General features: G+C 37.4%; 1 protein-coding gene across 2 annotated transcripts in view; it reads right to left on the bottom strand.

The window, feature by feature from the left end:
* LOC126819371 (neuropeptide receptor 15) overlaps positions 1–22,355 on the bottom strand; it is a 119,506-nt gene that overhangs the window by 44,043 nt on the left and 53,108 nt on the right. The window contains exon 1 of one of the 2 annotated variants that reach the window (XM_050547382.2): positions 9,597–9,668. The exons of the other annotated variant lie outside the window; for it this stretch is intronic. The gene's annotated coding sequence lies outside the window, so the exon portion shown is untranslated. Of the gene's footprint in view, positions 1–9,596; positions 9,669–22,355 lie in introns of those variants that run through there. 2 annotated transcript variants of the gene reach the window in all.

Below are 22,355 nucleotides of genomic sequence, written 5' to 3'. Positions count from 1 at the left end.
CAAGCGAATCGTGTGCCAATTTTAAAAATGTCATTTTGTCCTAAATATTTGATATCAGTAGCCCATCTTTTCACGGTAAGATAACAACATCAATGTTGATTTAAATTGACCAATAAGTTGTGTTTGCATTGTCGAAGACGGTGGATGATATTGCGTTTAGAGTCGTATAATTGTCTCCTTTAAGTACATGCCATAAGATAAGATGTTCTGGCATCAATTCGCCTAGTATGTCTGATTATGATGTAATATAAAAGAACAAAAAAATATGGTGACTTATTTGCAGTTTGAACTACTTGTACAATAATTCGTTAGTTCAATTTTCCAAATTAACAATCTTTTGTCATGAGACTGATAATATTTTCAAATTAGTGAATGTTTTTTTTACAATCTTTAGGTCCAATGTTAATAATTTACAGAAATGTCCAGGGACAAAAGCCCATTAAGCAGAAAAATAAATCCAATGATTATGTTGGAAAGATACAATTGGGAATATGACAGAAAGTGTTTTTGTTCAAGATTCTGTAATGAGAAAATAACGGTTAAATACCAAATAATTGTAACGTTTGTAAATTGTACTGAAAGGCAATAGATACGCCCAATTTAATTGTTCTTTTTATATTGTAATAATACACTGTGCACGATTGAGCTGTTGGCGTTTTTTCTTTTTCTTTTGTAGTTGAGAAAAATGAATGCTAATCGGGATAAGCCGCTTCGATTTTTGTTTATAAAATAAAACCAAGAACGAACAATCCAAACCATTAGACAAAATTACCAAATGGACTGTACAACGTGTACAAACTCTCGAATTGAGTGGATTTGTTTTGTTAGGTTTTTTTTATGTAATGTGATAAGTTCTATATTTATTTCAGAGCGGAAGTATGCGTTATTTTTATTCCAATTTCCGCTTACTGTACGTGTTATACCCCAACACTGACCTTTTAAAGACCAATGAGGAAGTCCATTAGATTATTATTTGGGTTTCAAAATATTGGTTTCTCTGAAAGTATTGCATTTAACTGACTTTATTACTTCCTCTATCAATCTGATTAAAACACAGATCCTATTTCGTTTCGTTTTTTATAGTTCAAAATTTCATTTTACTTGTCTTTACTACACTAGGATCTGGAAGGGTTGTTATATAACCCGCGTTCTGGGGGATGTGTGGGATTAGCCAATGAAACGGTCTGTTACGGCAAGTTTTTGGCGTGATGTACACGGAACTGTGGGTACCCCACTAGAAACATCAACGCTGATTGGTTAATCAAAAGCCACTCGTATAACCCCTAACGCAACCTCCCACTACAACTGGTCAGATCTTCATACTAGTAGAGGCCATCGGAAGTATAAAAAACGAAACAAAATATAGATTTGTATTTTAATCAGATTGTTCATCTATACCCTTTTTTGGAAAAACAAACAAAATCTGTTAGTTTGATTTATGTGATGTGATAAGCTCTATATTGTATTTCAGAGCAATTACGCAGAAGTCGGTAGTTTGTGATTGCGGACATCGTTGTTATTTTTATTCCAATTTTCGCTTACAGTGTTATATCCCAACATTTACCTTATCTAAAGACCAAAGAGGAAGTCCATTAGATTCTTATTTGGGTCTCAAAATATTATTTTCTCCGAAAGTGTCGCATTTCACTGACTTTATTGCTTCCTCTATGCCCTTTTTGTAAAAAAAAAACCAAACAAAATGAGAACAAAATGTATCAATTTCAAAATAATTGTCTATTCATTAGTTTTTATATCAACAAAACATTTCCTCGCCAATCTTAAGAACAATTAAGAGTTCTGTCTCTTAAGATCATCAAGAAACAATATAATCTCAAATTTCCATTCATCTCCATGACGCCATTACGTACATTGTAACACCTAAAATAGGTGGGTTTAATAACAAAACAGATTGTTTTTGTCCTCGATATAAATCCAAAAATAAATTTAAAATTGGGTATATTTTTTATAGTTCTTTCGCATCATGTAATCGTTCGTGGTGAGAAAAAAGCACGAAGTACTTATCTTTTTCTTCTTGAATGTGCATATTGATACGAAAATTTGAAATGTAGGTTCTTGGATATGGGTACGTAGGCAGAAGACGAAAACATGTATCTAAATTTTTTAACACGTGTATTGTATTGATATTGTGAACCAGTAATAATGCTTCCATGAGAGCTGACGTATGGTGTATATTATATGAATAATCATGAAAGATGAACGAATTCTATGCATTTAGCTTGTTCAATTCACATCAAGTAGGAAATTCAGACGTGCACCGAGGCTATTATAGAGATAAGTATTCGCATGAGCGAGGTGCAAGATAGATTAATGTGGCCAACGGTTAAATTTTTTTTGAAATTTAATTGCAAGAGTCGATCATTTTTAACAAAATCCAATTCAGGTTTAGGTGTGGTTAAGGGGCAGCTCTTACTAAATTACTTATATGGTCGAGAATGTGATTCCGGGAAGACCGAAGTCAATTAATGTGCTGAAGTAATGACATTTCTTGTAATCCAGTCTAAATATAGCAAAATATCTCGACATGTTCATTCCATGAAAATAAGGAAATGAAATGAAATGAAATGCGGTTTAACGTCCTACTGTTTTGCTCCGAACTGGGCTAATGAAGACGGCAATACGCCATACAGTGTGCTATGAGGGGAATTTTGTCCGGACAGCGGCACTACGGCCTACTCTTATATCGAATTCCAACTGTCAAGAGACTAGACAGCTGTCCTTGTCAGGCCCTCCGTCCTGCATCACTGAAAAGAGGGAACCACGCCGGAAAATCTGGATGAACTTTCTCGGCCAATGCAGGGATCGAACACCCGACCTCCAGGCTAGCGAGCCAGCGTCTTACCCACTTAGCCACCGTGGCTCCCGTGAAAATAAGGATTCAGTGTCTTGAGTCCAAGGTGGTATGACAATTCTAATACCAGTCCTTGCCATTATGAAACTTGTGTGCCTTAGAAATAAAAGCATGGGTTATTATTGTAAAACCGTAAGTGCTGTCAGTCGTTACAATTGATATAAATAGGGTTTATATCATCTTCAATAAAGGGGTTGATCTCGCTTTAACTCCGTACATCTTATCCATCATTTCACGTAATACCCCGCATATTTCGGCACTAATTTTGATTTGGTACTGACCATGCTTGAGAGCCTATCAAATTCCTCGATCATCGTGAATACCAAGTCTCACGCTTTCAAACTAAAATGTCTACGTGTGATAATCGAGTTGCAAAGTTAAAGGTCCGTCCAATGTCAATGTTTCCATGGAGGTCGCCATGTTTGATTTGAGTGTGTTTGTGTCACAACCTCTGACTGGACGCCACTGTTCGCGTCTGTACGGTAAATGGCAATAACGTAGCTATAAGTTCGGGAATTGCAAAGCAACGTCTAGATGTTGTAAAACTCGCGGTCGTTGCTTCAGGAACATAGGTTTATATATGATACATTCACAAAAATAAATCAGACCTTCTTTTGTGTCCATTTTATAGGGAAACAAAAGCTGGACAATGAAAAATAAGATGTAACCAAGATTTTCATTGGTTTTATGAATGAAATGAAATGCGGATGGTTAACCCATACCTTTTTGCAACGAGACGGACATTGGGTTTAATTCTATATGCTTTACTGTGTTTTCGGGGGTGACTGAGAAGGAGACTTCGAATATGGTCTCTGAGCCTCTAAAGAAATAATTAATGTTCGCACGTGGACAGGGGGTCTTCTTTCCGTTTGAGGGCCATCTGTAAGACTGCCACACGCTAAATTTGTGTATAAGCTTCAAACATTACTATATACCATAGTAAGAACCATATACGGCCTTTGGACCTGTGGGCCCCTCATTGGACCATGCATAGGTGACCCCAAACTTGTATGCAATTAACCACGCGTTAAGCCAAATCATTGTTAGCTAATTAAAGATACATTATGTTAGATTTAGATTAAGAGCTGGCCATCCTTACTATAATAGGTCGAAAATAGATAATGCAAAATGAATTTATTAATTGCAACCACCGCACTAGTTGTTCGAATCGAAGCTTAGCCTCGCTTCAATATTTTCAAATTAAATCAAAATATGTCTATTTAATATCGGAGATATTCGATGACATCGAGAGTTGATTATGGTCTTGTCATATTTAGCTATTGCATAATGTATGTTTAAAAGGTGAATTTTGGTATTGAACGTGTGTCTTTTTATCAAAAGGAAAGAGATATACGTGATATAGGCCTAGCTTATTGAATAAAATAAAGTTTAAAAAACAGCAATGATAATATTTCCAGAATATAAAATATTAACAATATTTCGAAGACGGCGAGTCCTAATAAATGGCATACATCCTATGAACTTTCTTTCTCTTCAAATCTAAAAAAATCAACATGAATAGAACTGTCTTCTTATTTTAGTCATGCAAATTAATTTTCAAATTATTACAACAAAAACGTAATATCTCACAGACTCGTGAAATTATTTTATTCTTTAAAATGAGGTGCGTGGTTACCCCCTTGTCAGTGATGGGACGAAATACCGAGGTCCCATGTACACAATGGCGTGCACGTAAAAGATCCCTTGACAGTTGGAATTCGATATACGAGTAGACCGTTATGCTGCTGTCCGGGCAAAATTTTCATCTTAGCATACTGTATGGGGTATGCCCATCTTCATTAGCTCAGAACAGTAGGATGTTAAACCCCCCTTTCATTTCTTTTCATTTCATTTAAAAAGAGGTATATTCATTAATGAACTTTGTGTAACGTCCTTGTTAAGAAATACGAAACGCAAAATAATTCTAAACACTGCGCGGTGTTTTTTTTCGAAATTAAAGCTTCGTGTCTAACGAAAGTATTTCGGAAGTACATTTCTAATAAAAAATACATAACCCAATATACTTCTAAAGAATAATTCAATTATTTTCGAAAACGATTTTCATGTGAAAGTATATAGCCGTCGCCCATGTCCACCCGGACGTCTGTCTACAAAGTGTTTGTGGATACTCTACAGGTCACAATTTCAGCCGATTTTGAAATATAGGATTATCACGCAAATATCTCGGTTCCTTTCGATATTATCATCGATTATGGCCCCTGGTCGTACGCAAAATCGTGTTATTAGCGTGTGGATCCTCTAGAGGTATCAATTTTTATCCGATTTAAAAAAAAACGTTTGAATGTATCAATGTTACACCAAAATGGCGGTTGAGTTCTAATTTTGTGATAATCTGACCCAAACTGCCGGACAAAATGGCCGCTCCCTGTACGCAAATAATGTCTACAGGTCACAATTTTTATCCGAATTTGATGAAACTTGAAATTTATATTTATAACCTCACCACATCGGTGCCCGTTGATGTTCGCGCTAATCGGACAGTAACTTCCTGGATTATAGAACCCGATTGTATGTAAAATCGCATGTTTTAGCTTGTCCTCTATCCATTGCCTGCAAAATGTGGGCGTATCCTGCATGGCAACGGGTTGTTCCCCATAAGAACACAATACAAAGTAAACAAGAATCTGCCCGATGGCCTTATAGCAAGACCAACAAGCTCCTGATCTCAATTTGTTCATAAGAAGGAAAAATAGCCCTTTGCCAGCCCAATGACCAGTAGCTAAAGTGAGGTGGGCGTGGTGCGTGTTTCGGAAATGTTCCCTTTCTGTATCCGTGCCAAGTACCACCCAGGCATTGGAATCTGAAATTAACAACGTCGTTTTGTTGAAGTACTTGCGCTTTCTAAAACTAAAAAAAACCCCGGATACTTGGAAGGATCACATGATTAATTACCGTACTGAAAAGCTATGAATAGATTTTTTTTTAGTTTTTAGAACCCTTCGTCGAATTAATTCTTTTAAATAGATTTACAAGTGGTAATTCAACTAAATAGTTAAAAATATAATCGCCCACTCTTTTATATTTAAACCCGCCAATCAGATAATCATTCGTTCTCAAACACATGCTACCTTACAAAATACTAAGGGCACTCGTCCATCAAATGGAATACAGTACTGAAAGATGTAACCAGTATCGACGTGACTGAACACATACAAAGTTTAAAGTGTAAATTATAGGTACAGAGAAGTAGATAAATCTACATAACAGTCGAAAGACCCAATATAACTGCTTAAGGTCATATTCTGTCTGTCGGTTAAAGAGAATCTTTATCATAACTTTCCAAAGACCCATTATAGCTACTTTAGGCCAAATTATGTCTGTAGTTTAAAGAGAATCTTTATCATAACTTTCCAAAGACCCAATATAGATACTTTAGGCCCAATTATGTCTGTAGTTTAAAGAGAATCTTTAGCATAACTTTCCAAAGACCCAATATAGTTAGGCCAAATTATGTCTGTCGTTTAAAGATAATCTTTATAAGAATTTTCAAAAGACCAAAAATCTTTACATTCATATCTGTCTGTCGTTTATAGATAAACATTTTTTCGTAACCAGAGCCACGTTCCAGAAGAGTAGGGCGTTAAACCTTATTTTATTTACTTCATCATAACATTCAAATGTCAAATATTATATGTCAAAATCGGCCGTTTGTTAAAGAGAATCTATATCATAACCAAAGCCATGGTGCGAAATGAAATGGGGTTTAACATCGTACTGTTCTGTCCCGACTCGGCTAATGAAGACGGACATACGCCGTACGGTATGCTATGAGGAAAATTTTGCCCGGACAGCGGCACTATGTCCTACTCTTATATCTAATTCCAACTGCCAAGGGATCTTTACGTTCACGCCAATGTGTACACGGGACCTCGGTTTTCGTCCCATTAAAGTTGTCCCGCACCAGTGACAAGGGGGAATCGCGTCGGAAAATCCCGATGATTTTTTTTCGGCCAACGCAGATATCGAACAGGGGACCTCCAGGTTAGCGAACCAACGTCTTACTCACTGAGCTACCGTGGATGCAAGCGAGTAGGACGGTTAACCTCATAATATTCAAAGCAAATGAAATGGAATGGGATTTTCCGTCCAACTTTTCTGCTCTTACTGGGCTAATGAAGGCAGACATACGCCATTTAATGTGTTTTGAGTCAAAGTTTTAGACCCGCTGAGTGTCGTTTAAAGGAGAATATAATAATGTGAATTGATTTTTACGTTGAAATTAGGGACACTGAGTGTCAGACGTAGAATTACTTAAAAAATAAAACTCAAACGGCGGCTAAATTTATTGACACTGATGAAATTTAGAATGTTGGTGAAATATTCAAATTTAATTTGGGGTTTCCTGTCGCTTTGGTATGTGTATTACATAGAGTGACACTTAAGCGGTAAACGTCAATACGTGGAAGTAATAATGATTCAGTTTAAACAGAAAAGATTTTCAAAACAGGTGTTTTCTGACAGTTCTTCGAAATTATCCGGGGTGTTTCAATGAAAAAAAAACACTAGTTATCAAAACTATTGTTTTCTGGTAAAGTTCTTCGAAATTGTCCGGTGTAGTGTCCATTTTACAGTGATGCACATCCGATGCACAGACAAAAAACAGTGTCTAGTCGTTCGGGTAGGACGAAAGACCGAGGTCCCAGTTGTGTGCCAGTAAACGAACCCTTGATGAAAATATTGCGGATAGAGTATAACGTTCATTCGACGCAAACTATTTCCGAACTAACATGGTTCAGTTTTATTTCACTAATTGACTTTCGCGTAGGGGTTTGTAGCAATGGGAAGAAGCCGGTGGATCTTGGGAAAAACGAAGTTGAACATTTTACATGCGAAACCGCCTGACTTCCATGACAGATGTTATCATCTAAAGCGCACGCGTTAGTCAAATTAGCTTACCCAATATCCTTAAACAAACTTCCAACGTGGTCTGTATTGTAGAATGACAATCTGATTGTATGTCTATCGATGACAATTTATCGGATGTCGTATTCCACTGTCGACACAACATGGTGTATTCGCTAAATTATTCTTTCAGATGAATGTGCATACCTTTACTTGCCGGGATTCTTTAGAAGATAGCTGTGTTGTTTTGGAAACCAATTCACTGTGTTAAATTTTATTTACATCCCGTCAACTATGTTCAACCTGAATTATATTCCTTGGATTTACTGATGATCATCATCATTTTCAGATTGTTCAACTCCAATAACCATCAACTGTTTACAGCTTTATAAGAGTTTAAAATTCGTTCATACTCCGTCAATGTCATGGCATTAGTATGTATATAAGTCATTCGAGCCAAATACATTTCACATAATTACAAAATGGCGAACGCTAAATTTGAATTAATGAATGGTGGAGGATGGACTTATGGTTGTGGTTGCATGTATCTTATCAGCAAGATAACATTTTTGAGAAAGGAGCACGTGATAAATGAAATAAAGATGATCTAGAAGGCAGGTGGGGAGGACCCATGGAAATGAAATGAGGTTTAACGTCCTACTGTTCTGCTCCGACTGGGCTAATGAAGATGGGCATACGCCATATAGTGTACTATGTTAGAAATGTTGCCCGGGCAGCGGCATTATGGCCTACTCTTATATCGAATTCCAATTGCCAAGAGATCTTTTACGTACACGCCAATGTATACACGGGTCCTCCGTTTATCGTCCCTTCCGAAGGAGGACCCAGGGAAGAAACCACACTAATACGTGAATATGTACCACCAATTGTGCATACAATACATGTAGTGAAATTAAGATAATTTTTAGTTGTTAATTTTTATTTCAGGTGTTTTCCTCAGTAAAATTGCGCGGACCTTTGTGCCTGGGTTCTATCCAGGTCTTGGCCGAGAAAGTTCATCGCGATATTCTGGTCTGGTTATGCTTTGTCAGGTTGAAAGGCGGAGGGCCTTGCAAGGGACAGTGTCTTTTTTTCGGATTGTACGAAAATCCGACCTCTCGTGTACACATTGGGGTGGATGTAAAAGAACCCTTGACAGATGGAATTCACTTGCCGTCCGAGCAAAATGTCCCTCATAGCGCACCGTATATCGTATGTCCGTCTTCATTATCCCAGTAGATGCACACAAATAGGGAAGACGAGAAACCCCATTTCGATTATCCATTCATTATTAAGAATGTGAAATTTATTTAACCTTTATTTAGTTGACTTTGCTATGGAATAAGGTTATCTCCTTCTAGTAATACACTTTGCCCCATTGCTTTATTTTAATAACCCGAAAGTTGAAATTCGCTTGATTTGCGGAAATCGAGCTCAGTTTATCAGAAATGTCGCTGTATTTATCCGTCCGAATCAGTAAAGACACCGTTCAAAGAATAAACGGACACAATAAGCCAAAATTATACTAAAATTAGTAGACCTGTCGATGTCCGTTTAATAATAACAATAACCCCAATTCAATTATTTTATACATCTAAATCAAAAAGGTTTAATTTAATCTCTCTCAGATGACAATAAATTGTGAATTTAAAAAATAAAATGTGTTTCTTTTTTTTACATAATAATATACAATGTACATCGCCAACGCTAATCCATGTCTAAATGTTTAAGTTCTTGTCATCATCACTAATAAAAATCTAAATCAAAGGGGTTTAATTTAACTCTTTCAGGTGACAATAAATTCTGATTTTATTTTTAAAAAAGTGTTTCCTTTTTTTAAATAATAATATAAAATGTACATTACCAACGGTAATCCATGTCTGAATTGTTAATCCCTAGTCGTGTTCTTGTCATGTTCTCATCACTAATAAAAATCTATAGAAGTACCGAGCTGTGAAACTGATCGTTATAAAGAACCAACATACATACACAGAACATAACGATTAACCAATGGGATCTCCTCTTCTTTTTTATATAACAGCGCGTTCAATATACACAGACAGTCTTGGTACTATAGAATACACCCAACTTAGAACATACATTGATTAGTAACTACAACTCTCGAAAGACTAATGTTCAGCGCTCCGACAGGGCTAATGAAGACGGGCAAACGTTATACAGTGTGCTATTAGGGAAATGTTTGCCCGGACCGCGACACTACGGCCTTTTCTTATTTAGAATTCCAATTGTCAATGGTTCTATTTTAGTGCATGACAACGTGTACACGTGATCTCGGTTTTCGTCCCATCGGAAAAACATAGACACTTGTCAGAGTCAGGCCCTCAACCCTGTACCACTAACAAGAGGAAACCGCGCCGGATAAACCCGAGGAATTTTCTTCGCCAACACCGGGAGCGAGACAACGCCTAACCCACCGCAGCTCACAAAGTTTATCTGTTATTTTAAATTTGTAATATTATTTCAACAAAGGTGATCGGGCCACACCCGGTACGGAAGTCCGCATACGGATCTCTAATGGTAACCAGAACTTTTGTTATGGGAGTTGTGTACCTTGGGGCTTGAGGAGGGCGGTACTCAAATTCAACACCTTCACCGAATCCTGGTGTCCAGAGTCTTAACAAGTAAAAACAAATCAGAACACATTATCCCGATCCTGAAAACTTTCAATGAGTCCCAGTTCAACAGCGAATCAAGTTACATGATCAATCACCACAATGTGTCAAAGATCTGATTACTCAATATAAATCCACAAGAACTCTTGGATCCACAGACAAACAAATTCTGCATTGCAACCATCAATGAATCTTGAAATCGAAAACAAGATCTTTTTCCCTCTCTACCCCTCTCCTATGCAATTTACTGCCATATAACATTAGATCCCTTGACTACTTAAGTGGAGTTAAATCTCAGCTAAAGACGTTCATGTTTACAGAAGCGTTTCCATAGATCAATAGAGAAAACTTGAAAAGCGAGAGAGAGAGAGAGAGAGAGAGAGAGAGAGAGAGAGAAATGGGGTTTAACGTCCACTCGACACAAACTAGGTCATTTCGGGACTAACATATTGTTTAATTTTATTTCAATAATTCGCTTGCGCGTAGGGGTCTTTAGCAGTGGGAGGAAACCGGAGGACCCGGAGAAAACCCAGGATGTTGGACAGGCGACCCTACTCCTTGTCACGTACAACCGGGGATTCGAAACCACGCCAGTCGACTCAATGACAGAACTTGAAAAGTGCAAAGATACTTCTGTTTTAGTTTTATTATTTATTATGTGCCTGTCTCATGCAGGCCTCTTGCGACCTGTTTCTCGAAATCTTAACTAAAGATAAAATCCAAATTTTAGTAGATACTTCAATTCAGGGGCGGATCCAGTGGAGCCCCCCCCCCCCCCTCCTGCAAAAATTCCTGGACCCGCCCCTGCAATTTTGATTGGCTAAACACTAAGATCAATCTAATATCATCCAATCAAATTGCTAAAATTTGGATTTTATCTTAGTTAAAATTTCGTGAAACAGATCCAAGGTTTCTATACTAGATAACTACAGATCAATTGATTTACAGTCCTACGTAGCGACTAAAGCTTCTAGCAAAGGTAGCTATCCGGCAAAAAAGCTGGTTGTATTCCACGCTTAAATTAGCTTAATCTCTAATCCAAAATCACCCACAGTCTTCGACATTGCAAACACAACTCGTTAGTCAATTTAAATCAACATTGATGTTGTTAACTTACATAAAAAGATGGGCTTCTGATATCGAATATTTAAGACAAAATGAAAATTTTAAAATTAGCACACGAATCTCGTGCCAGAATGGTTTCGAGCGCCATTTGTTATGAAGCGACTCGATGAACGAGACTACACATATACCCCAGGAGAATACTATCGGAGTAGACTGTAATAACCAGACGTCAAAAATTGCCATTACATCTGGACTCTTCGCATATTTCGCCGAACATAACTAATTAGAAATTACAGTAAAGCAGAAAGGATTAAATGTTAATCAGTTTATAAATTTTCCTATTACATTATTATATGCATTGCGACCCATTTCTAGGTGCCACCGAATAGAGATTTAGCCCCTTTAAGAATAAACAACAAAAATAACTGAAAGTTAGTCTAAAAGGTTTTGAGACGACGGGCCGTCAAACACTGTTATTATTTCAGTTATATAATCATCATGTAATGTCGAAGGCTTCGAGCCGGTCAATACGTCTAAGATTACCTATAAATATAACCATAGAAATATATATTCTATGATATAACCCTATGTTATTCAACATGCATTATGTAAGAGCTAAATCTGCAAATTGCAGGTTTTTCTTTAGGCCTTAAATGTTATCTAATAGTAAGCCAATTAATTAAGGCATCAATATCATAATCAACTCTCGATGTCATTCATAGCATGCAATATTTAATGGATTTGAATACGTTTTGTGACGGATGACTTAATGTAAAATGTTTATTATCGTACCTAAAATTGCATCGCTGATATCTCGGTTATCTTTGACTGCAATTTTAGCGTATTCTGTTTCGATGATCTATTTTTTGTAACTATTATAACGAGAATTGTTTATCTAATCTTACATAATGCTCCTTTAATTCAGTCCCATAATCTTCAATTTGTTTTTTTTATTTCCATCTGGATTTTAACTGTCGTCAATATACAGATTGTGTAGGACAGACAGATAATCCTCGAGAGAAGGGAATAATGACATAGTTACAGCAACGCAACACCTACCCTGTCATAAATAATTCTATAGGGGGTTCAACGGATACAATTTAGTGTCAAATCTATAATGTATTAAACAGTATATACTCATAGATACAGGATTTACGATAATTTGAAGATGAATCTGATCCTCGATGCGTAGCTTAAGGAGAGAGAGAGAGAGAGAGAGAGAGAGAGAGTTTAACGTCCACTCTACACAAACTAGGTCATTTCGGGACTAACATGGTTCAATTTTATTTCCATAATTCGCTTGCGCGTAGGGATCTTTAGCAGTGGGAGAAAACCCACATCAAGGTGTACACGGGGTTCAGTCTTTTTGTAACATCCGAACGACTTGGTACACTCTGGCCAAAGTATTCATTTCATTATTATCGTATGGTATATTCTGATTCCAATAATTTCCTTGTGCAATTAAAATATAAGATATGTATATTTACGGTTTTCGGTTGTTCCTTTTGATTCCACTCTGCCATCTCTATGTATCTTATGTTGTTTTGTTTTTTTTTTAAAAAAACACGATTTTACTTAAATACGTATGTACAAATTACAATTTCTACCATTTCTTTTTACAAATCCAATACCCACAAATATTTTAAACAATAAAAATGAAACGAAATCATTTAAAATTTTGTATATTACTAGCTAAGCTTAATTATGCAGGTTTCGTTTATTTGACAACTATAAGCTCCGTTCTACTCAAGCAATGCCTGCTACATATTTTGCGAATTTTTAGATTTGTGTCAACTTGGTTGAGCCTTGAATGGTTATTAGTCATGAAGTTCATTACAAGTTCATAACATTTTCTCTTCTTAAGCTTATAGGGAAAGACAAAAACACTTTAAATCATAGAAGGTTAACTCATAAACTAGACGCATTTAATAATTAAATTTGTAAAAACGAATCTTGAGATTCAAGGAAGTCGGATGTTAAGTTACATTATAAAGATTGGAGAGTTTTCTGCAGCTTGTAGCAACTGTGATAATATCAGGATCCTATACAATTTATGCTGCAATTAATGTTTATTTTGATCGATTCTATAGCCAACACTTAGAGCCATGCAATAAATTACAATGATAGTGCACGTTGTTTACCTTTGAAAATATAGAAGTTTATTTTGATAGTTATGATTTGCCGGAAGATAGGTATGAAAATATATATTATTTTTTCTTATCAATTTTTTAACCCAAACATATCTCGATTGAATATAAATATGCTTTCCATTTTACAAAGGAAAGATTGTTCGGGAATATGTTTGTATTTTCAAAAGGATTTGTTTACGACGAGAACAGAAATATAAAGTGTTATTGCTTATACATGTAGTAATTTTTCAAATTTAATGGCAACAGTTCCGAGAATACAACTTTTAAATTCAAGGAATATTTACTAGAAAAAAGTATATACCATTTCTAAATACGTTAAAATCATAAACACCACATACTACAGCATGGACCCTTTAAAGGCTCAATACCACTCTTGTTGTAACTGAATAATATGTCCCAATCTTTATTCTGGTCAACAAATTGTACTATTTTAGAATATTTCAATTAATTGATGATACAAATTTCATCTTAACACACTTTATTTAAAAATTTTGAAAAATTCAACATAATGGTTTGAAACGTCTAACGTAAACCTTTTCAAATGAAACTTCGATTTAAAAATATTTTCGAACCCTCTGGACAAGTAAAATAGGATGTAATGGATAATTTACAAAACAGGTAGGACACTTAAACATCTAGTACTTAGATAGAGATATTATTTATTTTCTGGAGCTTTCAAGCCAGCAAGAGTGTTATTGTCCCTTTAAAGAGAATAAATTTAATACATTTTAAATAATATCATATTCAATATTGTCTTAGAATCACGGGCGTTCGCCTAACAATCTCTTCTTAAACATAAACATTTGTATGATTCAAAGGTCAGTATTTCAGTATGATAACATCCATTTCTTGTACTGTACATGCATAGGTCTAAGTTAGTGTATACTTAGCTTTGCCGTTAGGCTTAAATGCCAACAATTGGTGTGAAATTGTATATGGAATGGGAGGGGGTGGGGAGGCAAAATGTATTTATGGAGACAAATACCACGTGGTTCGAAATTAGTCTTGGTGCTCACCCTATAGATTAGTAAAACATCAATTTTTATGGATCTCGAACATAGTATATATGACGGCCGTGGACATTGGCGTGAAATGTGGTATTCTTGATATAAATGAACCCTATACACTTAAATAGAGATGTACATTGCTAGAAGTCGGTGTATTACTAATCTATAAGATGATCATCACTTTATTTAAACATTATCAAATCACCCTCCTCCCACCACCACCACCACCACCACCACCGTCTCCTCACAATGCAAAACATTTAAACAAAGGCACCATACACTTAAAATACAGATGTGACGTCATCCTTTGATGTTGGCGTACCATTATTTGAAATAACGGTACGGGCAATGTGCCAAGCGTACTGGTTGAAATTTTGGACGCGCGTGACGTATGTCATTGCAAAGCACGTGCGAGTGTCTGTATTTGAAGTTGTTTAATGGTCTCGTGTTGTTTCAATATATTACTTACTGTCTCGCTCTCGAATCATTAAACCACATTTAATTGCAGATGGACATTGCTATAATAAATTAATGTGTTACCGGTGAGTCATCGCTTTACTCACTGAAACAACTACAATTGTCTAGAAAATTGACCAGTAAGAAATATTATATTACAGAATCGACCTATGTATCTTTAGAATGTATATCAGAGATAAACGGACAATGTTACTTACCAACCCCCCAAAACGGTTTCAGGAATAACGGTTGGGACACTTCCCAAAACGGTTTCAAGAATAACGGTTGGGACACTTCCCAAAGAATAACGGTTGGGACACTTCACAAAGAATATTTTTAGCGAAATGTGAAGTTGAAGAGCCATCGTAACGTTTTAAAAATAGGAAAACCGAAAAACAGACTGAACCATTAACATTCAGCTGTATTTCTCTGTAATTGCCCCCCCCCCCCTGTATGTTTTTTAAATTGTTTCTCACGCCCGCACCCTCTGTATTTCTTTGTAATTGTTTCACACACCCCCTCTTGTATGTCTTTGTAATTGTTTCTCACGCCGCCATCCTCTGTATTTCTCTGTAAATATTTCGCACACATCCTATGTATGTCTTTGTAATTGTTTCTCACGCCCCCACCCTCTGCATTTCTCTGTAATTATTTCGCACACACCCTCTGTATGTCTTTGTAATTGTTTCTCACGCCCCCACCCTTTGTTTTTCTTTGTAATTGTCTTTCACACCCTCCTGCATTTCGCTTTGTAATTGTCTTGCACAAGCTTGTCTGTATCCATGTGTATTTGTCTGTCATGTCCTCCTCTGTATTTCTCTGTAATTGTCTTTCACGCCCCCAGCTGTTTTCCTCCGCAATTGTCCATCACGTTTCCTCTCTATGGCTCTGTAATTGTCCGTTACGCTTTCCAATATTTTTCTTTGTAATGTATTAAACGTCTTCCTCTATATTTCTTTATAACTGTCTTACACGTCCTTATCTTTTATATTTCTATGTAATCGTCTTAACGCCGTCTTCTATAGTTTTTGTGACTGTCTATCACGCCTTCCTCTGCATTTGACTTTTGATAAATCATTGCTATCCTTGAACATCCGGAGCGGAGCTCAGCAGGATTGTGTATGTCTAGCCCACGCTTGTTATCTTAATTGTCTACATTAATATTTACAGAAGACTTTTTCGCTGTTCGCTGTTAAAGAAAAATAAATGAGAAATCATTTAGTGGCAAGGAGGCCACGGTAGCTCACTAAGTATGGTCCTGGTGTTGGCCGTTCCAGTTCCACGAGATGGTCCCGTCATGCTTTCCCTTGTCAGAGGTGCAAGGAAAGTGTCTGGTCGTGCTGGTGGCACAAAAGAAATACACCTGTGATAGCTGGAATTTGACGAAGACTTGGCTGGGAGATCGCTCTCTAGACACTGATATCTCTCATATCACACGCTACACGAGGTATGTCCTTCTTCATTAGCCTGTTTGGGGCAGAAGAATGGGACGTCTGACCCCTTGATTGATTCTTTTCCTGGTTGCGTCTTTAAAGTTTACATTCACTCACTTCTAATGGAAGATGTCGAGTATATTTGAATAATGACCATAGAATTGTGAGACTCAAACGTCTGACAGAAAATTTCACAAACATTTCAATCTGTTTATTTTCAATGGTTTTCTACCGGAACTGGTTTCTACCAGGTTCCATCACAGAAAGCCACTTAATACTGAAACTGAACAAACATGACGGAACCAGAGATCTAATTTGATCAAGTAAATCAAATCAAACATGTGGCATTGACTTCTGTTTTTTCCGAGATGAATTTGTTGAGAAATTCAATTGTCAGTGATCTTCCACGATTAATGGAGCAAGTTATAGCACCTGCGTAAAATACGATTTAGTAACATCTGATGTGGTCAGTGACAATCAAGCATTGCGTTCAGTACACGCACACCCAAGATATAGCCCAGTTTGAAAATATGTATTCGACCGTAGTCTTATTTTTCAATAGCTGGGTGTCATTATAGAATTGAATGAAATGATTCCTATTCGATATTTGTCGATAAAGATTTAAACAATAACTTGTCTCCCGAAAATCGTACATCAAGAGCTGTTTATGTTTTGCTTTTGATAACCCGACAAAAGCTAACTATAGCATGCGAATATACGACATGGCGGCAAGCCTTAACCAACTGTACATACATTTTGAATTGGCGCATGATCCATGCACAGTTCAGTCGCCTCAAGCGCATAAAGGTTGTAGCGACTTTGACGGAATCGCTCGTGGTCCAACGATTGTCGGGTGCTTCACAAAGCGATAAATAATATCGCCGATGTGCGCTAGGCTTTAGGCGTACCAACCCCCTGTTTATGTGGGCTATACTATATACCGGAATACACCGGAAAAACCCCTAAATACCGGAAAACACGCTAAATACCGGAAACCACCCTAAATTGGTAACCCGGAGAAGGGCTATACTTTAAACCGGAAACTAACCCTAACCCTAACCCAGGCACACAGAGGACCAGGCTCCCGGTTATTTATTTAGGGTGCCAGTCTCCGGGTTACCTATTTAGGGTATTTTCCGGTATTTAGTGTGTTTTCCGGTATTTAGTGTTTTTCCGGGGTTTTCCGGTATTTAGTATAAAATGGTGTTTTCTGGTTGTTTTCCGGTTGTTTTCCGTATATAGTATTGCCGGGTATATGTTATTCCCCGATATTGCGTTTATAACTAGCTTTATGATTATACAAATGTCTAAGAAGCGTCACAATCTTATTGCTTGGACTATAAATAGAAATATCAATGAACTATAGTCATATTGAAAGGAGATCTGAGATTATGTTTATTTCATTACAGTCTGTTTGATGTTTTATTTTATTGATGTCAGGTATGCTTTTTAAAAGCATTTCTTCCAGGAAATCTATCCTTCACGTTAACTTATCATATAGTGAACGATTTGAAGTATTGACTGACAACCACACAACAAAAACCCTCCGAGCTACTACAAGGGGGTGTCATAACAATCAATAGTCATGGCACGGTGACCCAATCAGATGTGTTGAACACGTTAACTTATTATATAGTGAACGATTTGAAGTATTGACTGACAACCACACAACAAAAACCCTACAAGCTATTACAAGGGGGTGTCATAACAATCAATAGTCATGGCACGGTGACCCAATCAGATGTGTTGTATTTATTCAAAGAAGGTGTGAAAATATGTATGAGCTTGTCGTTTTGTTCCCATGCTCGTCCGTAAATAACCGGTATCACAGGGGCTAAGTGGGTAAGGCGCTGGCTTGCTTGCCTGGAGGTCGGGTGTTCGATCCCTGCATTGACGGAGGAAGTTCATCCAGATTTTCCGGCGTGGTTCTCCCTTGTCAGTGATGCAGGACGGAGGGCCGGACAAGTACTGCTGTCTAGTTGTTCCGATGGGACGAATAACCGAGTTCCCGTGTACACATTGGCGTGCACGTAAAAGTTCCCTTGACAGTTGAAATTCGATATAAGAGTAGGCCGTAGTGCCGCTGTCCGGGCAAAATTTCCTTCATAGCACACTGTATGGCGCAAGCTCGTCTTCATTGCCCGAGTTCGTAGCAGAACAGTAGGACGTTAAACCCTATTTCATTTTCGTAAATAACACCATACACAAATTATACTGAATATTAAGATCTTGTGAGTTATTGGGTTCTCCCATAATTCTATATCCCAGATGGTTATAGTATTTATCTATTACAATTTATATCTTTCAGTGAATATATTCATCATGTTAAAAGTCTTTAAATTAATTACTATTTTGTGACTAACCAAGGATAACATTTTAATTACCATTGTTATTTTTTCTTATATTGAAATTTATTACATCAATTTAATCCATAAATATATGTGATTGTAAATTGACAAATGGGTGTTTTAGGTCTATCCGACATAGCAGCCTCGGGTACAATTCGGTTAACTAGGATCCTATAATTGTATGTCTGTATTAACGTAAATGTCCAGTATTAAAACACCAATCCACATCAGTCTGACGAACCACTCTGGTCTTATTTATGTCGTATTTTAACCTTGTGGACATAAATAACGATTCTTTTGGTATGATCACAAGCACCCGAAGATAATTTTGCTGCAAATTGAGCATGCTGGGTTTAAATATCTAAATTTGCCTTGTGAATGTGCGTGCCATGTAAGGGCGAATGTATATAGTTTTTAACCCCTATCAGTTATTTCTTTCTTCTATAAGTATTTACGTCCGCTGCCACCAATTGTGATATCACAGACAAGTCTTATTTATTATGTTTAGCGCAAGCGCTGGGGAGGAATACCCACTAGGGTCAGAAGGCACATCTATCTCCAAACCACACACATTCACACCAGGGATCGAAACCGGTACCGCCGCAGGGGAGAGGTGACCGGCCAGCTGGATCAAAGAGCGTTTTTAACTTCCCCCCACACTCACTTAGTACCTATTAGTACCCCCCCCCCCCATTTAACCAGGGGCTAAGTGAGACGGACGCATTGACGAGCTTTGCGTCATGGTTTTGAGTTTTTGCGTCCCCTTGAGTTTTTGCGCCATCTCGCAAATGACAAAATATCACGCGGTTTGAATGCGATTTTCAACATTATAATCATAATCATAAAGTTCAACCAGTGTCAAACATACCGTGGGCCGTGGGTCGGGTATGCTACAAATCGATTCTAGTATGTTCAACACAGTCCAATATTACCCCTCCCCCGCACACACATATAAATATTGTTTTTTGGGGGGCTCGGACGGGATGTTGTTCCTAATGGGTCACCACGCCCCTGCATTTGACCTCTATGGATGAAACGGCGTCGAGCGAAAAACCATATTTTACAACTATTTGCTTCGTGTAAGATGCGCAGAAGAAGTCTATTGCACGCATGTTTGTGTTATGTATGTATCAACTGTAATTTTTAGTTTGTTAAGAATTACATCTGGTAAAATAAAATCCATTACGGAATACAATATTACATCAAGAAGTTATGGTTTTAAAAGTCAGCATGGCTTTTGTCCATGACTTATTATGATGAGTGGAGGATGAAGTTCTGAAGGTTGTAGGTTTCAGAACAAAAATAAAAACGCCAACGAAAACAGTCAACTGAAGACTATAAAGTGATTTATATTGAAGCAGTTGATAACCGCTGTACAAAATTTGTCTCCTGCAGGACACATTCATAGGGCTTTGGGCAAAACGTAATAATTATCAGAATTAAATCTCTAATATTTATGGAGGGGATATATAACACAAAATTAACCTAGAAATAGAGACGTTAGCTGATCAGATTTTCAAATCATATTAAGAGAGAGAGAGAGAGAGAGAGAGAGAGAGAGAGAAATGGGGTTTAACGTCCACTCGACACAAACTAGGTCATTTCGGGACTAACTATGGTTTTAATTTTATTTCAAAAATTTGCTTGCACGTAGGGGTCTTTAGCAGTGGGAGGAAAGCCACGAGAGTAACATGAAATATCTGCAATATAAATTTAATTTAATGTTTAATTCTTTTCTAGAGAGTATTCCTTTGGTTTGATATTGGAAGCGAGGTCACTTTCACTGCGTACCACAAATATTCTCATAACATCTAGTTTTATGGTTGACTGGGTTACTTCATAATATCGTCTAACAATATCCTCTGTGTTCCGGTTCTGGTGATGAGGTTTAATATAATTAATATGAAAATATCCAGTCGGCTGGTTTTTATTGAAATTCCGCTAAGACGAACGATTATTTTACCATACGTCTAAAGATAGAAATGAACTGGGGTTTAACGTCCTAGCTACCTGCACCGACTGGGATAATGAGAGAGAGAGAGAGAGAGAAGTGGGGTTTAACGTTCACTCGACACAAACTAGGTCATTTCGGGACTAACGTATGGTTTAATTTTATTTCAATAATTCGCTTGCGCGTAGGGGTCTTTAGCAGTGGGAGGAAACAAGAGGACAAGTGTCAGCACTACAGAATCAATGTCACTCATATATTTTACAAAATTAGAGAGAGAGAGATGGGGTTTAACGTTCACTCGACACAAACTAGGTCATTTCGGGACTAACGTATGGTTTAATTTTATTTCAATAATTCGCTTGCGCGTAGGGGTCTTTAGCAGTGGGAGGAAACAAGAGGACCCGGAGAAAACCCACGAGGTTAGACAGGCGACACTACTCCTTCGTCACGTACAATCGGGGAATCGAAACCACGCCAGTTGACTCAATGACAGACTTTATGATACAGCGCGCACACGCTAACCATTCAGCCATCCAACCCCCCGACTGGGATAATGAAGACGGGGCCTATAGATGGATCCGAATGTCGTCTCCCTTTATTTAATTATCCATAGAGTAAGTGCAGGAGGACAGCACTGGCCAGACAAACCTGCGGACAAGACCAACTACAGAGACATTAAATAAATAAGCAATTAATACCAAATCAAGTGAATGGACATGTAATTCTTAATCTGCAATTAATCCTTCCGAGTGAATGTACATTGTTCTCCGTGCATGTAGCGATGATTCGCCTAATCAAAACTAAAAAACGATTGTTTCGATTCCATCTGATCAAATTACAGATCCGATTTATAGTTCAATATTTCGCTTTACTTGTCACTAAAGTAGTATCGGTTTGGCGTATCTTTCTTTCAGTTGTCATGTGTGGCGTGGCGTGGTGCCCCTTCCCTTGGTCATCCATACCTTTAAGTAAACTCCTGTAGTAAGATGAATTTCGATCCAATATAGTAAAATCTAGTCTACTGAATTAAGTGATTATGTGCGGATTAGCACGATATATTAAACATTTACTATTGGGTTGAAATTCAACCTACTACACTCCGACACATTTCCGTTTATTTTAAATTGTAATGCACGCCTTGTTCCAAACGTATTACAACACGATGGGGGAGTGTGTGTGTGTGTGTGGGGGGGGGGGGGCATTGCAATAAAACACGTGCAATAATTTTACACCTTTACAAAAGTACATTTTAATACTAAAGTACAGCAAAATTTTGTTAGCTTTGTCAACATTTCTAAACAAAAAAATGTTATTAGATGTTCTATAAATAAGCGTACCCTGCCTTGTGGACCCCGTTCCATTAGCTTGGGGCGGAGTAGATAGTGGGGGTTGAGTGGAATGTTAATATCATGTACAACCAGGGAATCGAAACCCCGCCAGTTGACTCAATGACAGACCGTGGGATACAGCCCGAACGGGCTAACCATTTGGTCATCCACCCCCCCATCCCTCCAGCGTATACATACAACAGATAATGCAAATATGCCCACCGGCAGTCGTTTGAATGATTTATATTAGAC

Source organism: Patella vulgata, chromosome 4 (assembly GCF_932274485.2).
Source record: "Patella vulgata chromosome 4, xgPatVulg1.2, whole genome shotgun sequence".
Lineage (NCBI taxonomy): Eukaryota > Metazoa > Mollusca > Gastropoda > Patellidae > Patella > Patella vulgata.
This window is presented reverse-complemented; position numbering and strand designations above follow the sequence as displayed.